Source organism: Equus przewalskii, chromosome 16 (assembly GCF_037783145.1).
Source record: "Equus przewalskii isolate Varuska chromosome 16, EquPr2, whole genome shotgun sequence".
Lineage (NCBI taxonomy): Eukaryota > Metazoa > Chordata > Mammalia > Perissodactyla > Equidae > Equus > Equus przewalskii.
In genome coordinates this window covers 16,907,223-16,926,974 of record NC_091846.1, presented here as the reverse complement: position 1 = coordinate 16,926,974, position 19,752 = coordinate 16,907,223, and the positions used below count along the sequence as shown (strand labels likewise).

The 19,752-nt window shown below is 36.2% G+C and overlaps 1 long non-coding RNA gene across 2 annotated transcripts in view; it reads right to left on the bottom strand.

Annotated features, from left to right (window-relative positions):
• LOC139076328 (uncharacterized) overlaps positions 1–19,450 on the bottom strand; it is a 77,755-nt gene extending 58,305 nt beyond the window's left edge. The window contains exon 1 of one of the 2 annotated variants that reach the window (XR_011527789.1): positions 19,096–19,450. This is a non-coding gene — a long non-coding RNA (uncharacterized lncRNA). The remainder of the gene's footprint in view (positions 1–19,095) is intronic. The other variant, XR_011527790.1, reaches the window with a different exon arrangement.
• Positions 19,451–19,752: the final 302 nt, after the last annotated feature.

Below are 19,752 nucleotides of genomic sequence, written 5' to 3'. Positions count from 1 at the left end.
CTTAATTACTGATATTGTCGTATCAACTATAAGTGGTGTTTTAGAAATAGCACTGCCTGTTATTTCCATTTCTAAATATTCATTTCATTTCTGCCTTCCTCTGATTTCCTGCTGATTTACACAGCTGCCAACCAAGGATTTTCAATGCCATATGAACGTTGAGATATGTTAAACTATTCAATCTGTTCTTTAATTTAATTAGATATAAATTCTAACTACAATAGAACGATGAGTTTAATTTTCTCCCTTCTGGAGTCTAAAAGAGAATCTCGTCTTGGGACTCTGCAAACACAGAACTCGCTGGTGTTCTGCTTTGTAATTACTATGTACTTTGGGGACAAGCTGGCCTATATGTGAAAGTGCACATGTTTGATCAGCTGTCTGGAATAAGATTTACACCATTTTGTTGAACATCATAGGACAATGGAGCATTCTTATTAGTAGCAATTATGTATTATCTGGAATTTGAACTCTGGGTAAATATTCCAGTTCATTGATCTTGCTTTCAAACATCTCTTCCTACACCTCACCCCAACACTTCAATAACCACATCACACCCAGAATTACAGTTTCAGCCACCCCTCTTAGACCACTAATTTCTGGCTTTTCAACTCATGAACTATAGTTCCCCCACCCGACACTTAAACAATTTATCACCTATCAGGATCTCCAATATATTTATTCTATTATTTTTTCATTGTCTTTGACCCCCTCAGAGGTGAAAGAGGAGAGAGTTTCTTTGCTCTCCAGGTAGTTCAGATTTCATGAATCATCACTAAACTTACTTTGTTGCCCTTTCTCCAACACGTTTTAATCACTTTGAAACTCCTACCTTAGTTGAATGGAGCTTTTTGTATATCCTGCTCCTCTAATGCTAATCCCAATATGGTTGGAGAAAAGATAACCACACTGAAAGGACTCACATTAAATTATGATCATAAACCTTAGGTCTTAGCTTTTTCTAGCAATTTGACACTTCCCCAATCAATCTACTACCCAACTTGACAGAACATTGTTTCATAAGTTCTCTCTCCTCAAATCTTCAACATTTTCCCCCCCTCCTGTACTCTCAATCAACAAAATTCGGAAATATTTTTTGACAGGCACTGTTCTAAACTTCTGGAACACACTAGTGAACAAACAGGCATATCCTTTCTTCATAGATCTTATATCTAAGAGAGAGAATAAACAATAAACATGATAAACCATTTAGTACCTTAAAAGTTTAATGTATTTATCTAGCCCCATGGTTTTAAATAGTACCTATACTAATGGCACCTAAATTTTTATCTGCAATTCAAACTTCTCCCTTGAGCTCCAAATTCATATACATAACTTCATCCCCAAATTACCACTTTGGTATCCAAAAGATGTCTCCAATTTAACTTGTAAAAAACAGATTTTTGCTAATAAGATACTTGTAGCACAATCAAAATATAGCACAGCTTTGCATATGTTTAGGAAAAAATCAATGTGAAATTCATCCTTTACATTGCCTCTATTTCCTTAATAGCCAATTATCAATAAACGAGTATAGACTGAGGGACTTTGTTATTGGTCCATCGTGCAAGTCTCCTCAGAGTCTCTCAGTTTAGTGTATTTGCAAGAATCTCAGCTTCTTACTGCACTTCAGCCACCACTGTGGCAGATTCACTCTGCATGGACCAAAGGAATGCTGCCACACCCAGAGCCCATGGCTACTCCCATCTATTCTAACTTGGATGAAATGCCACATCACAGGTTGCAGGATCTGGCTTCCTGAGCAGTTTGTGAAGGGTTGGATGATGCAAACTCGGAAGTTCTGGGGGATTATCTTCCTTTAGGGCAAACTTTGACAAATGGCAAAGAGGAGCTGGGAGGAGATGAAGCAGATAAATTCCTTGTCCTTCCTCCTTCCAATGGTTTGTTTTGAGGCAGCCCCTATGGAAATATCCCACATAACTGAACTCTTAGCTAAGAGCTAAGAGCAGGTGCCCTTGCTGTTGAATGGCTGTGTCTTTCTACAGTTCATTATGAAGCAGTGACCAGCATAGGAAAACATCACCTTCTACTGCCTCCCATCCTTCCCAGTCCCATTTCTCCTTTTCCTCTCTCTTTTCCTTAGGGTTGCACCTCCCTAATAAAAAACCCATTTCTGAAATATTAAATGCTGTGTTTACTTGGTTAGCAAAAGTATCACATAGTTAATATTTGGAACTGAATACTGTGTTAAAGATTAAACTCTTCCTTTTACAAATAAGCAAACCAAGTCCCAGAGAACCTGCATGATTTATCCAAAGTCAAGAGTTTAGCTTCTGGGAAATGAGAGCTTTATTTCTTGTTCCTACAGGAAAAAATAATTTCGCTAGAGCGTGACTTGCAGGACTCTTGAGATACATAAAGAGTTTGGTTAGTATAGCATTGCTATTTTACATAATATAATCAAAAATATCTTTGACCATGGTGAGGCCAATCTATCATCAGACAAGAATAAGATCATTACGTGTTTAGATTTTGTGCATTGAGACCCAGATCCTGATTCAGTGAAATTAGTTATTTCAAACCAAAAGCAAAATTTTCGGTACTTGTTCGATACACGCATATATAGAAATTAATTCATCTTTTAATATAAAGGATTACTGTTGAAAATGCTGAATGCTCCACTGTTTCTTTTCTCCTAATCTGAAATTGTTGAGAGAAAAAGAATGAACACCATAGAGTCTTCCATATCCATATTTATTAGGCAAAAGAAAAACATTTATAGGCATAGTTATGTATAATTTAATACCTGGGATTTTCAAGTTCTATTTAGAACTGAATAGAAGTGAAAAATCAACAGCTCTTCTTGAATCCATAAGAGAGTGGAAGACAGAAAGTAAACAACTGCTGCCAACATTGAAGAGATAGGTCAATACAAGGAGTCATGGCTAACCGGAACAGATACTCACGAGAGGAAACTGCTGTAAACCAGTTTTTACAAAGACACAAATAGAAACACAGAACAAGGCCCAAAAATAGAAAACGGTAACAAATGTGGTAGATACTAATTCAACTATATCAATAATCACTTTGAACATCAATGGTCTAAAAGCACCAATTAAAAAACAGAGATTGTCAGACTAGATCAGAAAATAAACTCCAATATGTGCTGTCTACAAGAAAACCACTTAAACATAAAGTCAATATAAATTAGAAGTAAAGGGATAAAAGTACATCATTATAACACTAACCAAAAGAAAGCAGGAGTAGCTATATTAATTTCAGACAGAGCAGATTTCAAAGCAAGGAAAGTCATCATAGATAAAGAAGGGCATTATATAATGATAAAAAGGTCAATTCTCCAAGAAGCTGTAGTAATTCTTAACCTATATTTGCCTAACGACAGATCATCTAACTACACGATGCAAAAACTGATGGAACTTCTAGGAGAAATAGAAGAATCTACTGTCATATTTGGAAATTTCAACCCTTCTATCAAAAATTGACAGATCCAACAGGCAGAAAATCGGTAAGGACATGGTTGAGCTCAACACCATTAATAAACTGAATATAACTGACATGTGTAGAATACTTCATCCAACAACAGGAGAATACATATTCTCAAGCTCACATGAAACAGTCACGAAGGTAGACCACATTCTGGGCCGTAAGAGACACGTTAATGAATTTAAAGAATAGAAATAATATAATGTCTTCTCTTAGACCACAATCTAAAATAAATAATCTAAGCATCCCCTTAAGAATCTAGAAAAAGATGAGCAATTTAAATGCAGAGTAAGCAAATGAGAAGAAATAATAAAAATTATAGCAAATAAATGACCTTGAGAACAGGAAATCAATAGAAAAAAATCAACAAAACCAAAAGTTGTTTTTTAAAAGATCAGTAAAATTGATAAGCCTCTAGCCAGGTTAAGAAGAATAGAAGATATAAATTTCTAATATCAGAAATAAAAGAGAGGACACTACTACACATCCCACTGACATTAAAAGGAATGTCAATAAAGGAATACTATGTACAAATCTATGCCCACAAATTTGATAAACTAGATGAAATGGACCAATTCCTTGAAAGACACAATCTACCAAAACTCACACAAGAAGAAACAGTCAATCTGAATAAGCCTATATTTATTAAATAAATTGAATTAATAATTACTAACCTTTGAAAACAGAACGCACTAGGTCCAGATAGAGTCATTGGTGAATTCTACCAAGAATTTAAGGAAGAAATTATACCAATTCTCCACAATCTTCTTCAGGGGACTGAAATACTTCCAAACAAATCCTATGAGGCCAGCATTTTCCTAATACCAAAACCAGACAAAAACAATATAAGAAAACTACAGACCAATGTCTCTTGTGAACATAAATGGAAAAATTCTCAACAAAATATTAACAAATTGAAGCCAACAATGTACAAAAATAATTATACACCATGACCAAGTATAAAAAGAATTATACACCATGAGCATACATGCAGGGCTGGTCCAACATTTGAAACTCAATTAATATGGTTCATCACATCAACAGGGTAAAGAAGAAAAATCAGTTGGTCATATCAATAGATGTAGAAAAAGAATTTGACAAAATCCAACATCGATTCATGATAAAAACTCTTAGTAAACTGAGAGTAGAAGAAAACTCTCTAATTGATAAAGAATATATACAAAAAACCTACATCTAACTCCTTATCTAATGGAGATAAACTAGAAGTCTTCCCATTAAAATCAGGAAGGACAAAGTGTCCCCTTTCACCCACTCCTTTTCAACATCATACTAGAAGTACTAGCTAATGCAATAAGACAGGAAAAAGAAATAAAAGTTATACAGATGGGGAGAGAAGAAGTAAAACTGTCTTTGTTTATAGATCACATGATTGTCTATGTAGAAAACCCAAAAGAATCAACAAAAACTCCTATAACTAATACGTATTTATAGCAAGGTTGCAGGATACAAAGTTGATATATGAAAAACAGTAGGAACTCTCATAGATTGCTGGTGGGAATGCAAAATGGTACAGCCACTTTGGAAGACAATTTGACAGTTTCTTACAAAAGTAAAGTCTCTTACTATATTATCCAGAAAATCACGCTCCTTGGTATTTACTCAAAGGAATTTTAAACTTATTTCCACAGAAAAACCTGCACACGGATGTTTATAGCAGCTTTATTCATAATTGTCAAAAGTTGGAAGCAACCAAGATGTCCTTCAGTAGGTGAATGAATGAATAAACTGCCTAAATAAATCCAGACAATGGATTATCACTCAGCACTAAAATTAAGTGAGCAACCAAGGCATGAAAAGACATAGTAGAACCTTGAAAAGATCTGTGGTCACCTGAAATCAGGAGAGAAGGGAGAAGTGAATTGTGAAGAGGTATGTGAAGACTTTGCAACGTGATGTAAATGTTTAAATTTTGATTGTGGTGGTGGTATTCACAGTTGTGTATATCTTTCAATATTCATCAAATTGTGTATTTTGAATATAGACCATTTGTTACATGTGAATTTTACCTCAATAGAGTTAACAAAAAGAACACTATCCCATGGCCAGGTAGAGAACATACCAAGGATGAAGAAAATGTTTCAAGATTATAAAACATACCATTTGACATAATTCTATTTGTAAAGGGAAATTTCCATATGCTAGAAAGTGATTTAATAAATGCAACATTCAATCTAAGTTTTTAACATTCATAACATAAAGAAATAGATACATATCTACTATTGCTGTATAAATCTATTTATACATACACACATAAAGACATGCAAGAGAGAGAGAGCACAGAGACATAGAGACATATATTTACTGAGAAAACTCCTAAAGTCAGGTTCATTCCTAAAATGAAAAGCAGACACATTCCCGTTAAAATCAGATATGGACAAAGATGCTTTAATCACTATTGTTTAATACTCTCCTGGAATTATTAACAGGAGAAAAAAATAAGTACAAATATTAGAAGGAGGAAGTAAAATTATCTTGATTTGAAGCTCACATATTACAACTAAAAAATTCTGGAGGATTACCTGTAAAACATTATGAAGAGTAGCAGAATCCAGCAGATTATCTAGGTACATTATCCTCACACAAACTTTATAGTTTTCTCATATAAGCACCAGAAATTTAGAAAGGAGATTGGGAGAAAAAAATGATACTGGACACTCTCCAAGATACAGTAAGTGGGAAAAAAAAAAAAAAACCCAAGGTGCAGCACACTATCAAATGCTACCTTTAGTGTTTAAAATTTTATAAATATTATTTTGCATGCATAATTTATCTCAGGAAGAATACACAGGAACTGTTTAACAGAGATAATATGTTATACAGCTTGTAGTGTCTTCCCAAGATGTGCCTATCTTATCATGAAAGGTAAGTTCTTGGAGTTGTTGATCCTCTAAGTCCTTGCTACCTGCCATGTTGGCATCACTTGTGAGCTTGTTAGAACTGCAGAATCTCAGGCATCACCCCAGAAATATTGAATCAGAATCTCCATCTTAATAAAACTGCTTGGTTAATTATATGAACATTAAAACTTGTGCAGCACCGCTCTAAGTAATCAGTTCATTTAGTTTGGTTGAGAGTCAGGTAGAATTTTTTTGAGAGAGAGCCAGAAAGAAAACAACACTTTCAGGAGTTTATACAAATGAAAGAAAATCCAGAGTCATCAGTAGAGAGTGTTAAATAAAAGAAGAAAGAAAATGAGAAGAACCAAGTTCCTTCTTTGATTATGTATTTCTACCAATTACTATATTTTCTTGCCTGTAGATAGCTATTCCATCTTTCATGTTGGTGCTTTGAAAAGGAACAGGCCATTTTGAAATAATTGCTTTATTTATTTATATTTTAGATAAGTCTTTTCCAGAGAGTATTTTGCCTCCAATTATTTGAACCAGCATAAAATAAAAACACAATATGTTCTATTTTTCCTTCTTTTGGGATATCTAGAATCATGAATTTCAATGATCTATTTGCATAGTAAAGAGTAAATTATTATTTTCAGCTGTATCAGCAATAAATATTTAGAGACGATAAATAATTATCATGCTAATCAAAGAAAGTAAAGTTTCTTTCATTATATGAGTAAGGGTGTCCTAGATTTCCCCAATTATAAACTACATTTCCATTTCTTCTAGAAATAATTTTAGAACCAACAGATATACTTTTAAAATTTGACGTTTTGGAGAGTTAGCCAATATAAGAAATATTCAAAAGAATCATGTAGTGCCCAATCTTTGAACATGAAACTAGGTTCAGCAAATCACTGACTAGTTAAATATAAACTACCGGAAAATAATAAAGTGGCATAAGGAACTGATCCAGAGTATCTTTGAAGAGAACTTGGACTCTTAAAAAGCACAGCATGTCTGGCAGGCACGTTTTCTGTTTGTGAAGGAAGAGTTTAGTGGGGAACAATAAGGTATAAAAGACATTTAATATGAGTAATAGGAGATAGATCAGTCATGTAAAAATCAATGTTTATTTCTCGGAAACACTAATGTAAATTGCAGCAGGGCTGACTCACAGAGTTTTCCATTGAAGACAAGCATCAAACTGGGTACCTTGTTCAAATAAAGAATTACCAAGACTCTTTTGTTGAATGATAGGTATTCAAATACAATGTCTGTTGTGTATGAAATGAATTTAAAGTGTTTGAGAAAACCACAGGGAAATGTAAGGGATTTAGAATAGCCCAAAATCCTGAAAAACAGAACAAATTTGGAGGATTCACACATCCGGATTTCAAAGCTTACTGCAAAGCTACAGTAATTAATATAGTGTGGCACAGTGTGGCATAAAGATAGAAGTACAGATCAGTAGAATAAAATGAAGAGCCCAGAAAGAGTCCTTACATTTATGGTCAATTGATTTTTGACAAGTGTGCCAAAACAATTTAATGGGGGAAAGAATAGATGTCTAATCAAACATTGTTGAGATGATTGGATTTCCACATAAAAAAGAATGAAGTTCATCTCCTCCCTCATATCCTACACAAAAAATTAACTCAAAATGGATTACAGACCTAAAAGTAAGACCTAAAACTATAAAACTCATATAGGAGTAAATCTTTGTGACCTTGGGTTAGACAAAACCTTCCTAAATATGACACCAAAAACAAGTGCAACAAAGAAAATGATTGATTGATACATCTGAAATATTGCTTGTAGAAATGCAAAATCATGTCATCATTTTGGAAAACAGTATGGCAGTTCCTTAAAAGGTTAATCATAGAGTTATCATTTAGCCCAGCGATTCTACCCTTACGTAATAAACCATGGAAACATACCACAAAAAAATCTTTTACAGGAATGTTCATAGCAGCATTTTTCATAATAACTAAAATATGGAAACAACCCAAATGTCCATCAACTGATACACAGATCAATAAAATGTAGTGCATCCATACAATGGGATATTAATTGTCAATAAAAATGGATGAAGCACTGATACATGCAAGAACATTGATGAACCTTGAGAATATTATGCTAAGTGAAAGAAGTCAGTCACAAAGTATTATATATTGCTGGTTCCATTTATATGAAATGTGCAGAACAGGCAAATCAATAGAGAGGGACAATAGATTAATGGTTGCCTAGGGCTGGGGACATTGACGGCAAACGAGGAACAACTGCTAATAGGTTCCAGGGTTTCTTTTTGGGCTAGGAAAATGTTCTAAAATGGATAGTGGTGATGGTTGCACAACTCTATGGCTATACTAAGAGCAATTAAGTTGCACACTTTAAATGGGTAAATTATATGGTATGTGAATTATATCACAACAAAGCTGTTAAAACGTTTTGGGGAGCTTATGCTAAATCTTTTTTGCTTGTTTTATATGAAGTTTAAGGAAAAAAGGATCTTTCAAAGACAAAGGAGAAGAGTCTGATTTTACAAACTTAAAGCTGCCAAGAATTTAAAATAGATGCAACAAATGTAAAATATGACCCCTACATTCATTGTGACAATACCTTTACCCCGCATAATTTAATTTTCAAATATTTACACCCTCTTTAAAATGTAGGAGCACTGAATCAATATGTGGAAACACTTTAAACTCTTTAGAGAATTGTTATCATATAAATCTTTTACAGTATACAGTCTCAAGTATCTGCTTCAGAAAATAATCTCTGAAAAGTGTTTCTGTTATGATAATTTCTAGTAAAATATGATTTTCTATTCCATTGAGCTTATGGTTTTACATAATTAAAATACATACGATTACTCTGAGAGACTATTACATTTCTGAGGCTTGAGGAACAATAAGAAATATGACATTACATTAATGTTTTCAACTAGTACCAAGTGGAAATATATTTTTAGCTGGAAATGCACTAATTAGTCACTGATATTGTAGAGTCAAAAGAAGAATTTGACTCTTAACCAAAAGGAATTCATATTTGAAAGATATTTTCAGCTGAAATTGGAATGTTACATAAGAATAATTACACTGTGGAGCCAGCCCTGATGCCTAGCGGTTAAAATTTGTCATGCTCCACTCCAGTGGCCCAGGTTTAGTTCCTGGTCACAGAATCACACCACTCATCTGCCAGTAGCCATGCTGTTGCAGTGGCTCACATAAAAGAACTAGAAGAACTTACAACTAGAAGATACAACTATGCACTGAGCCTTTGGGGAGGAAAAAACAAGACAGGAAGATTGGCAACAGATGTTAGCTCAGAGTGAATCTTTCCTAGCAAAAAAAAAAAAAAAAAGAATAAGGATAAGTGTACTGTGAAGTCAAATGAGTGGCAGTTATTTACTTGGTCACGGCCAGATTCAGGGCTTGATTCCTGGGCCTTGGTGGCTATGAGTTTGTGGCATTGTCTTTGAGCCCTATTCTCTCCAGCTCAGAATGTCTGCTGTCAGACTCAGAGAGAGGGGATGGTGGAGGAAGGCTATTGGTACCTTTAGCTCTCCACTGGGAATCTGGGTACGCAACAAAAAAAATTGTTGAGTTCTGTGTACCAGGTGTGTGCAAAATGCTTGCAATAAAAGTAGTCATGACTTCTAGGAGCTCTTAGATTATTTCAAAGAGAGGTCAGAACAGTAACAAGATCAAGTCAGGTGAGCTCCTATAGGTTCCTGTAAGGATTTATTCTGAGGGAAACGAGGAGCCATTGCAGCGTTTTAAGCAGAGAAGTAACATTACCTGTCTTTCATGTGTAAGGGACAGCTCTGGCTGCTCAACTGAGAACACATTGCAGAGGAGCAGATGTAAAACAAGGGGGCTATTACAGTTATATAAGTGAGAAACGGTGTGGCTTTGACCAAGGCGATAGCTAAGGGGTGGTGAGGAATGGGTATCCTGCAGAGAGATGGGTTTATATATCTAGGATCATGATATACCCAGAATCTGCTTTATATGGATTCCGGATACAAAGAAAGATGAAAAGAACAGGAAAGGCCAGTGCCAGGCAGCAAACAGTGTCCGGGAGTCATTCCCACAGCTCAATTTCAGATGATGGCAGCAGGAAGTGAGCCAAGAGACAGCACGCACAGGTGGCATGGCTACAGTGTGCTGGGGGTGCAAATAACTTCCGGATATGCAGAGGCTCTGAGAGGCAAAGACAGGCTAATGGGAGAGGTGATGGCCAAGAAATGGCAGGGACTCTTGACACTTAGTTTCCATGGGAACATTTAGTCACCTATTCACCAGTCTCAGAAAACAAGAGTGCATGTGGATCATAAAGAATGAGAAGAGTTGCTGGCATCTTAGGAATAATGCCTAACTACCCCACACCCTCCCACAAACACATTCTTTCCAGGAACCACAGGAAACTGCGTTGACAGAAATTACCATTCCAAAGAACGTGCTGCAGCACTGAGGTATAGAATAACAGGTGTATTATTTTTCTGCTTCCTAACTTTTCCTCAGACTACTGCATTTTTAATTAAGAACCTCAAAACCTTAAATTTTGAAATCACGTCTCTAGGTACTCAACAGTCCAGGAAATTGGGTAGTATTCTCTCATCATCTATACAGTCAGCATTACAGTATATGCCTGGCATTGTGCAGTGTGTAAAAATGAAAAGAATCATCACAAAACTCAGTTCCTGCCCTTGAGAAGCTCAGAGTTAAACTATAAAGAAACATTAAATGGCATATATTCAATATGGAAAATAAGTCTCCCAGTCTATGTCTGGGCAAAATTCATCCTTGGCTTGGTATATGAGATATATATATAAGATTATAGTTTGCAGTAGGATAGGAGGGTGGCCAAAAACATCACCTGAAACAAGACAATTTTTTAAATAAAGTGATCATAGGAGAAAAATACTACTGCTTAAGTGAAGGGATAGTAAGTCTTTTCCTCCTGAACTTAGAAAAATACTTCATAAATGAAGGATTTTGAAAAAGAATCTAAAAAGATGTAAAAAAGGGAAAAGATTTAGGAATTAATTTTTTAAAAAAAGATTTCCTAACCTTAACTCTCAGCCACAGATTTTAGGCATCGTGACTTGAACAAAAAGACATGGAAGCCTGAACAAACATGAGCAATTGTCCCAGGGAGATTCATTCTGAAAGGAATGAAATTAAGATTGACCTTAAAATAAGTAGCCTGGATTATCCAGGTGGGCCCACTGTAATCACGAGGGTCTTTAAAAGTGGAAGAGAAAGGCAGAAGAATGTGGCTGAGAAACGCAATGTGGAAAAGACGCAACTGGCCAGTGCTGGCCAGGAATGCGGGCAGCCTCTTGAAGCTGGAAAAGACAAGAAAACTGCTTTGTTCCTAGACCCTCCAGAAGGTATGCAGCCCTGCTTACATCTTGATTGTTCCCATTTCGGACTCCTCCAGAACCATTAAAGAACAAATTTGCATTGTTTTAAGCTACTAAGTTTGTGGAAATTTTTTTACAGCAGCGATAGGAAATTAATACAGATAGCCTTGTGTTAATATATTGTATATAAATTGCCTGTTTATATAATCTCCACTTCTATGCCCTTCACCCACCCTGAATGCATAGTTATTTCTGACGAGAACTTATCCCCAGCTTTGTGTGGGGTTCTAGCATGGTGTCTAGTGCCTCGCAGGCACTTGGTAAAATATATGTTGAATCAGTAAATGAATGAGAGACTATTCCAAGTTTACTTTATTCATTCCAAGTTTATTTTTTTCTACTATGTAATTTTTTATGGCCTCATAGTGTGTAATTGACAGCGCTCCCACTGACAGGCAAAATAGAGCAGCCAATTTGGGAGCTTCACATGGGTCACCAGATTCTGAAGTTGAGGGTTACAAATACCCATTAGGAGTCCACTTCCCTGCTGCCTTTCTTTTCTTATTATTACATATGAGGACAAAGTTCAGCTCTTTTAAATCACTCCAGTTGCCATTTAAAAGGCTCTCAGAATGAATGGGTTCTGGAACATAAGCCCTGAAAATATAGTCTGAAACAAAAGCCTGTGAAAACTTGCAGAAAGCTTGATCAGAAAGCCCGAGGGGCTCTAATCTGGAGTTATAAATCTTGACATTTTCTTTTTCCTTTCTCCACCAAACTACTCAGCTCCAACTTAATGGTTTTCAGTTATTACTACTTATAATCATGCATCTGAAGGGGCCCCTCCCTCCCACAGTACATTGAAACACCTCGTCTCACAGGTAGTGGGATTGGGAAAATTGGCCTTTTATTCATTTTAGCTGTTTTTCATCTGAAATTATTCATATACTGAAAACAGTCACTCTGTTCACTAATCACTGTCATAGAATTCTTCATAATAAAAAATAATTCTGAGCACTTTGGACATTTAACACCTTATTCAAAGAATTTCACACACTTCAAAAGACATTTTTCATTAGAAAACAGAGAAAAGAAACAGAAAAGCAAGGTAAAATCTCATAATCCCACTACATTATCTTAAATTATGTAAGTAACCACTTTAAAAATTTTTGTGCTCACCCTTTCAGACTTGCTCCTCATTTCAAAATTTTAGTCAATTATCTTCAAAGTGTGCCTTGAGGTTGGCATGTAATTGAAAATTATTACATTTAGTTAGCTATTGAGAACACTCTAAGGATGAATGTCAAAAGTGGAAGACTAGTTACTAGATTAATTTTGAGAAAGACTACAGTGGCCTTCGGTAACTAGGAACTTGCCAGGCGTTATGCCCTGGTGTTATGAGGAGCTGGCCTGGAACCCCTCTTCGGCCTCTGGTGTTCTCCCATTAAACAAAACAATTTTCAGAACCCCGCATCAGAGAAGGGCACTCTATGACCATGATGGAGCAAGACAAAAGTAAGACCACTTCATAACTATGTCTGTGTACATAAGAAAAAAATTTTCCAAGCCACAAAAATTCCCCCATCTTGGCTAATATGAGTAATCACAGCTTCTTTACTAAATGCACCTTTGTCTTCATTCTAGTCCACCCTCATTCTAGATAAGTTTTATTGTGATACCCAGTTATAGAATTATCCCCACTTCCTGACAAAGGCTGATCCAGAGCAAAGTCCTGCTTCCTTAAATCCTCCATGAAGTCACCTAATAGAAGCCCAGATCCTACACTAAGTCTTTCTTAAGACTCTCTCACTAAGATGTGCCACATTTCACCATGGTGTGCATTCTCTGTCAATGCAACTAGCAGCCAACCCAACATCATTCAACCACATGAGTGCTTCTGGTGGTCTTTGGCCAGGGAGCATTGACATTTTAGAGAAGAACTTCAAATAGATCATGAAACCTGATTGTTCAAAATTGTATGCTATTCACATATTCAGTTAAATTTTTTGAGTGTGTGCTGTGTCAAGCTTAATTCCAGGTGGTGAGGTTTCTACAGGGAATATGACAAAGTTCTAGCTGTTATGGTCTTTACAGTATATTGGTTTTGACAATCATGTTTTAAAGAGATGAAATGTTTCTTCAAAGTATGGAGGAAAATCCATTTAACATAAGAAGTTGTTTCTTCAGGGTACTTGTGTATGATTTTCTCTGTGTGGCTCTGTTCCTAGGCTCTCTTAACCAAGAAATATACACTGGAAAGAAATTATCCTACAGCATACCCACAATTGTAAAGAGAAGTTATAAGCCAGATGTACGTTAAAGAAAGTTTCTATATGTGTTCTGTTTGTGGCAATGTGCTTATGTTTATCTACAGCACTGTATCATGCTTTTGCTGTTCAGAAAGAGATTTTCTTGTAAATTCTCTAAGATTTTCATCATCTAAGCATCAAAATATTTATGTTTCAGTCATCTTAAGTATCCACACCCTACAGCATTTTACATACGGGTTGATTTTTTAAAAATGTTTACTGTTCTTGAATGTTATAGTTTTCATTGTAGGTCCCTTCAAATTGTATGAGACACTCCTTAGGAGTATAAAGTAGGACTATTGCTTCAGAGAGAGAACAGGATTTTGTCTGATGTCTCCTCCTGAATGTTCCATGTTAGACCAGCAGTCCCTTTTGCCAGTGACTTTTCAGTAGCATGATGACTTGCTATATTCCTCCCCATAATTTTGTTTAAGGATAAATATTTTGTTTTAAATCTGGAACAATAATATTATCTACAATTTCAGAAGAGTGCTCTTTAGCCAAGATATGTTAGTGGGGAAAATGTAATTAGTAACCCAAAGACCCTCTCCACCTGCCCCCTTATATATTGGAATGTAGATTGCTTTCTGGAGAATTTTATAACTTCATTTCCAAGTCATACTTTCAGCTGATATTGGGGTCATAGGAATCTCACTGGAATATAGTGGTCCTGAATTTACAGAGTGGGACTGACAATATGGATGTACTGTTGAATACTTTTGCCCATATAATCCATTAATTTTGTCAGCCTACCAACATTTTGCCTTATGATTACACTGAATGTAAAGAAAAGTGCCTTAGTTAGGAAGGTGGAGTCTATTATAAAGAAAATAAGTTGCAGGTGTGCAACAACTGATTTTTTACAAAATAGCTCTCATCTGACTAAGGACAAAATAGGATCTTTCAACCATTTTAATTTAAAAGTTCTATTTAGAATTTGGGGCACTTCTAGGTAATCTGGTATTAGTTCTTCATTTATCAATGATAAAAACAGTGAAGAAATTAATTGCTAACATAAAAGAGCTATAATCTCTCATAATTATACTGATTTTAAAAGTCCATGTGGGCAGACTGTTATTAAGTATTGGCACAATTTGTTCCTGAGTAGGTGGCAGTGCTGTGCCCGATTCGTCAGGAAACAAGACTAGATCCAAACTAATGCAAGAAGCATTTTCTTTATCAAAATGTATTTAAAGTTTCAGGAGAATTAGCTGCAGTGCCAGACTTGCTTTTAGGATAAAAATCAGACTCCTTAGCTTGTGCAGGAATAAAGCCTTTTATGATCTCCCATTTGTATAGCTTCAGTCTCAGCCCCACTGGCTCTCGAGTTTCACACACTGCCGTAGCCGTATTGACCACTCACCATCCCCTCACTCTTCTTCCTCAGACTTCAAGATTTTTAGCACTTTTCTTCTTAGCCAGGACAACTCCCTCCTCTGTTCTCCAACTATCCTACTTATGTTTGCAGATTCAGTTCCAGTATCATCTCTCCCAGGAAGTCTTCCTGAATCTCCTGCATGCCCTGCTCTGTGTTCCATAGCACGCTGTGTAGATTACTATTTTAATAATTATCAATTGTTTTCAGGTGCCGGCCCAGTGGCGCAGTGGTGAAGTGCGCACATTCCACTTCGGTGGCCTGGGGTTCGCTGGTTCAGATCGCGGGTGAGGACATGGCACCGCTTGGCACACCATACTGTGGTAGGCGTCCCACATATAACATAGAGGAAGATGGACACAGATGTTAGCTCAGGGCCAGTCTTCCTCAGCAAAAAGAGGAGGATTGGCAGCAGTTAGCTAAGGGCTAATTTTCTTCTTCAAAAAAAATTGTTTTCCGTATTCACTTCCTTCTCTGTTTCCCCAACTGGATTGTAAAAACCTTAAGTGCAAAAACACTATCTCATTCATATTTATATTCCTGCCTTCTCAATAATTTGAATGAATGATTTAATTAGTGAATTTAAATAAATGAATGAATCTATATTAATAAATGTTTCAATTCATTAATCTAAATAACCCATCTACAACCCATTTTTAAACAAAATAGCTGAATAGCATCTGCCTAATCTTAAGGGATCTAAACATGTATATTGATATACTTAAAGTTTTTTTCAGTTGATGCTAGGATAGGAGCAGATATTTGTACATCCATGTTCATGGCAGCATTATTCACAACAGCCAAGAGGTAGAAACAACCCAAGTCCCCATCAATGAATGAATGGGTAAGCTAAATGTGAGATATGTATACACATACAGACACACACACACAACGAAATGTGATTCCGCCTTTAAAAAGAATGAAATTCTGATATATGCTACACCATGGATAAACCATGAGAACATTATGTAAGTGAAATAAGCCAGACACAAAAGGACAAATACTATTTGACTCCACTTATATCTGGATTGGTCAATCATAGAGACAGAATGTAGAATAGTCGTTACCAGGGACTGGGAGAGCGAGGACTAGGGTGTTATGGTTTAATGCATATGGAGTTTCAGCTTGAGATGATGAAAAAGTTCTGAAGATGGATAGTGATGATGGTTGCACAACAATATGGATGTACTTAATGACACTGAATTGTATACTTAAAAATGTTTAAAGTGGTGAATTTTATAGTATGTGTTTTACCACAATAAAAAAATTGTATTATAACATGTTACACACATACACACACAGAGTCTCTAGGTGATAGAGACATATGTGCATTAGAAAATTTTTGGCTGGGTAAAGTTAGAATGGAGACTAGATAGCATCACCCTCTTGGAAGTCTTCCACTCATTCGAGGAAAACTTGCTTCCTATTGGCCACAGAAAGTCTGGGAATCTGAGACACATGGCCTGGGATGCTCCTTAATCTACGTGTGGCTCAAGGAGTTCATGAGAAAAACCTTGTTCCCGGCCTATGATTGGGATATGTATTTTTTATATAGGAATAAGATGCAGAAAAGACATTGGAGCTGCTGGGAAAAAAGCATCACGAGTCAAGAAGTCTAGCAGGATAGGTCACGCTGAAAACAAGCCTCAGTGTTGGCAGGAGCAACGCCTGCAGGTATAGTGGAACACTGTGCTCGGCCATCTCTTTTGCCTTCCCAAGGTATCTTTGTGGATTGAGAAGTAGAGGGCCACGGTATAAAGGAAAAAACAAAAAGTGTCACAAGAGGATCAATAGCTCTCTATGAGAATCAATCTAAACGAACCGGTCACGAAAAGTGAGAGGAGTTCTCCTACCGAAAGGAGAACGAGATGAGCCAGTGGCCTTGTAGTATAAGGTTGATCCATGTTTGTTCAGTGGTCAGAGGCATCAGGAATAGAAAACAGCCCAGGCAGCAATACTATATAGGTCCCAAGGGCAGCAGAGCAATGGTGATCAAGAATGTCAAGAGCAATGGATTCCATGATGCAGGAATTGGAGAGCTGCTGGCTACAGCTCAAATTAAATATAAGAACCAAGAAAAGCTTGATCATTTTCTAATTAAGTGTGGGGGCTCAGAGTATTGAAGTTTGGGGTATTGCTATAAATGTGAGCTATTGGAACTCATCAGTGTGTAAAATAAGAACTCATGAGAATTTATATGGTATAGATATATTTGAAATATTAAGATTAGAGACAGTTTCCATAAACTGTGATTTCTTATAAATACCAACGGCACTTTCTTTTAGTCTCTGATTAATGCTTAAAACATTGATTCTATCTCACCTATCTCCAAGCCCAAGGCCCAAGAAGTGCACAAAGAATCCTAGGAGTTAAGACTATAAGACAATTATAGAAACTATATATCTCATTTTCAACCACAGAAATTGAAGCATCTATTTGAATTACCATCATCGTCTGTTTTAGAACTAATTTTACTTTGAGTTAAATGGGTATGTCAATTTAAATCCAACAAAGAGTGGGAATTAGGAAAAGGCTTTTCTTCCAGATAACAGGCTTTAAGTGCAGCCTCCAGAGGATGTATTCCATTCTACTCAGCAATTGAAATTGTTTAAAGTGGAAAACAAGAGATTCCTGCAATAAACAATCCTCCAAATATCATCTCCAGACATATTCCACTGGAACATTGCACAAAGGAGAAATTAACTAATGCTTTCTATCCACAAAAACAGAAATTGTTCACTCTTTTTGCTCAGGATAAAGATGTTTCACTGAGCAGGACAATGCTTGAGTTGTTTAAAGGCAGAAAGAGAGAAGAAAAGAGATAAAAACATACAGTAGGAGCAGGAAAACAAAGAATTTAGAGTGGAAAACATATATAAATAGAATAGATACCTGTCAGGGCAGCTATTCAACAATTCCTTAGTCTCTTATAATTGTCCATGCTTTCTGATTGACCAGTCTGGGGAAAGACACCTGGTCCAGAGTGGGTCAAGCAGATGCTTTCTTCTCAGATTGAAACAAGGGCCAAAGAATGGAACTGTTAGTCATTGAAGACAGTCTAGCAAATGGTCATATTCTAGAAACAAAAAATGTCAGCTATTCCTGTGCTTAAGTCCCTATAGCAATCCTGATTCTTTCTCTTCCCAAGTCTCGGTTATTCAGCCTTTTCTGTTTCTTTGAGATACTTCAGTATCCTTCAAATAAATTTCTTTTTCCCTCCCCTCCTCTTCCTTCCTTTCTTCCTTCCCCTCCTCCTCTCTTAAGATTGCTTGAATTGATTTCTATAGTTTGCTTCCAAGAGAGCCTTAATAAATATAGTAGTTATGGCATAAAATCCTTGAAATGTGGAGCAAATCAGTAAAACTTCTCAATAGGCACTTGACAGAGACAGAAGTCCTTCGGAAGATATTAGCCCACATCAAGAAAAGGCTGATATGCTAGGACAGAAGAGTGCATCAAGAACCAGGAGCCAGGCTAAAGCTCAGACTAGAAGGGCCTGAGAGCTGCAGAAATCTCCCCCTTAATCTATCTCTTTGTGCCTAAATCAATTGTTTAATCTTTATTATACACAAGTTCAAAACAGAAGTCAGGTGTTGCTGAACCAGTAATCTCCAAACCCTTAAATGGACCCAAACAACCAGCATAATAGTCAGATATTTCTTCCAGTTCTTTTAAGAAAAAAAGGGGAGTGTGTTTGGGGAGGGGGTGCCTTACTGATGAGATGCTCCTCTGATTGAATCAGCTGTCATTCAAGCTGGTTAGAGTTGGAACCTTGAAGAAAGCATTCCAGCTGAAATAGTGCCTATAAAAAAATCAGTTATGAGAGTGAACAATAAGATCTTAGGCACTGAGGAATAGACAAGAGCAACTACTGTTGAATTAAATTTATGTCACTGATGTTAGCTGTTATACTCATACAACTACTATCTACTATATTGAAAGTCATAGGAGCTACAAGACACAAGAGATTATACCCCTAGGATGGGGAGACTAGGTCTAGAAATATCACCCACTGAAAATGAAACCAGAAATTAAGGAAAAGTAATTCAACTTTGTTGAACATTCAAATATATTATTCATATAATCTCATAAAAGGATTTTTTCTATCCCCATTTTACGAATGAAGAAACTCTCAGAGAAGTTAATTGACTTACTTAGGGATACAAAGCTACTAAGTGATGGGGCTGGGATTTGACCAGATCTGTTCAAATCTAAATCCCATGCTATTCACATGGTCTGCAAGAGTTTAGTTATCATCAGCATAGTAACCGAAGCTAAATGTTGATTTGTACATATTTAGACGATGAAACTAAAATACTTACCATGTATCTATTTTGGAAATAAGTCACATCCTCAGAAAAATGAGACTGG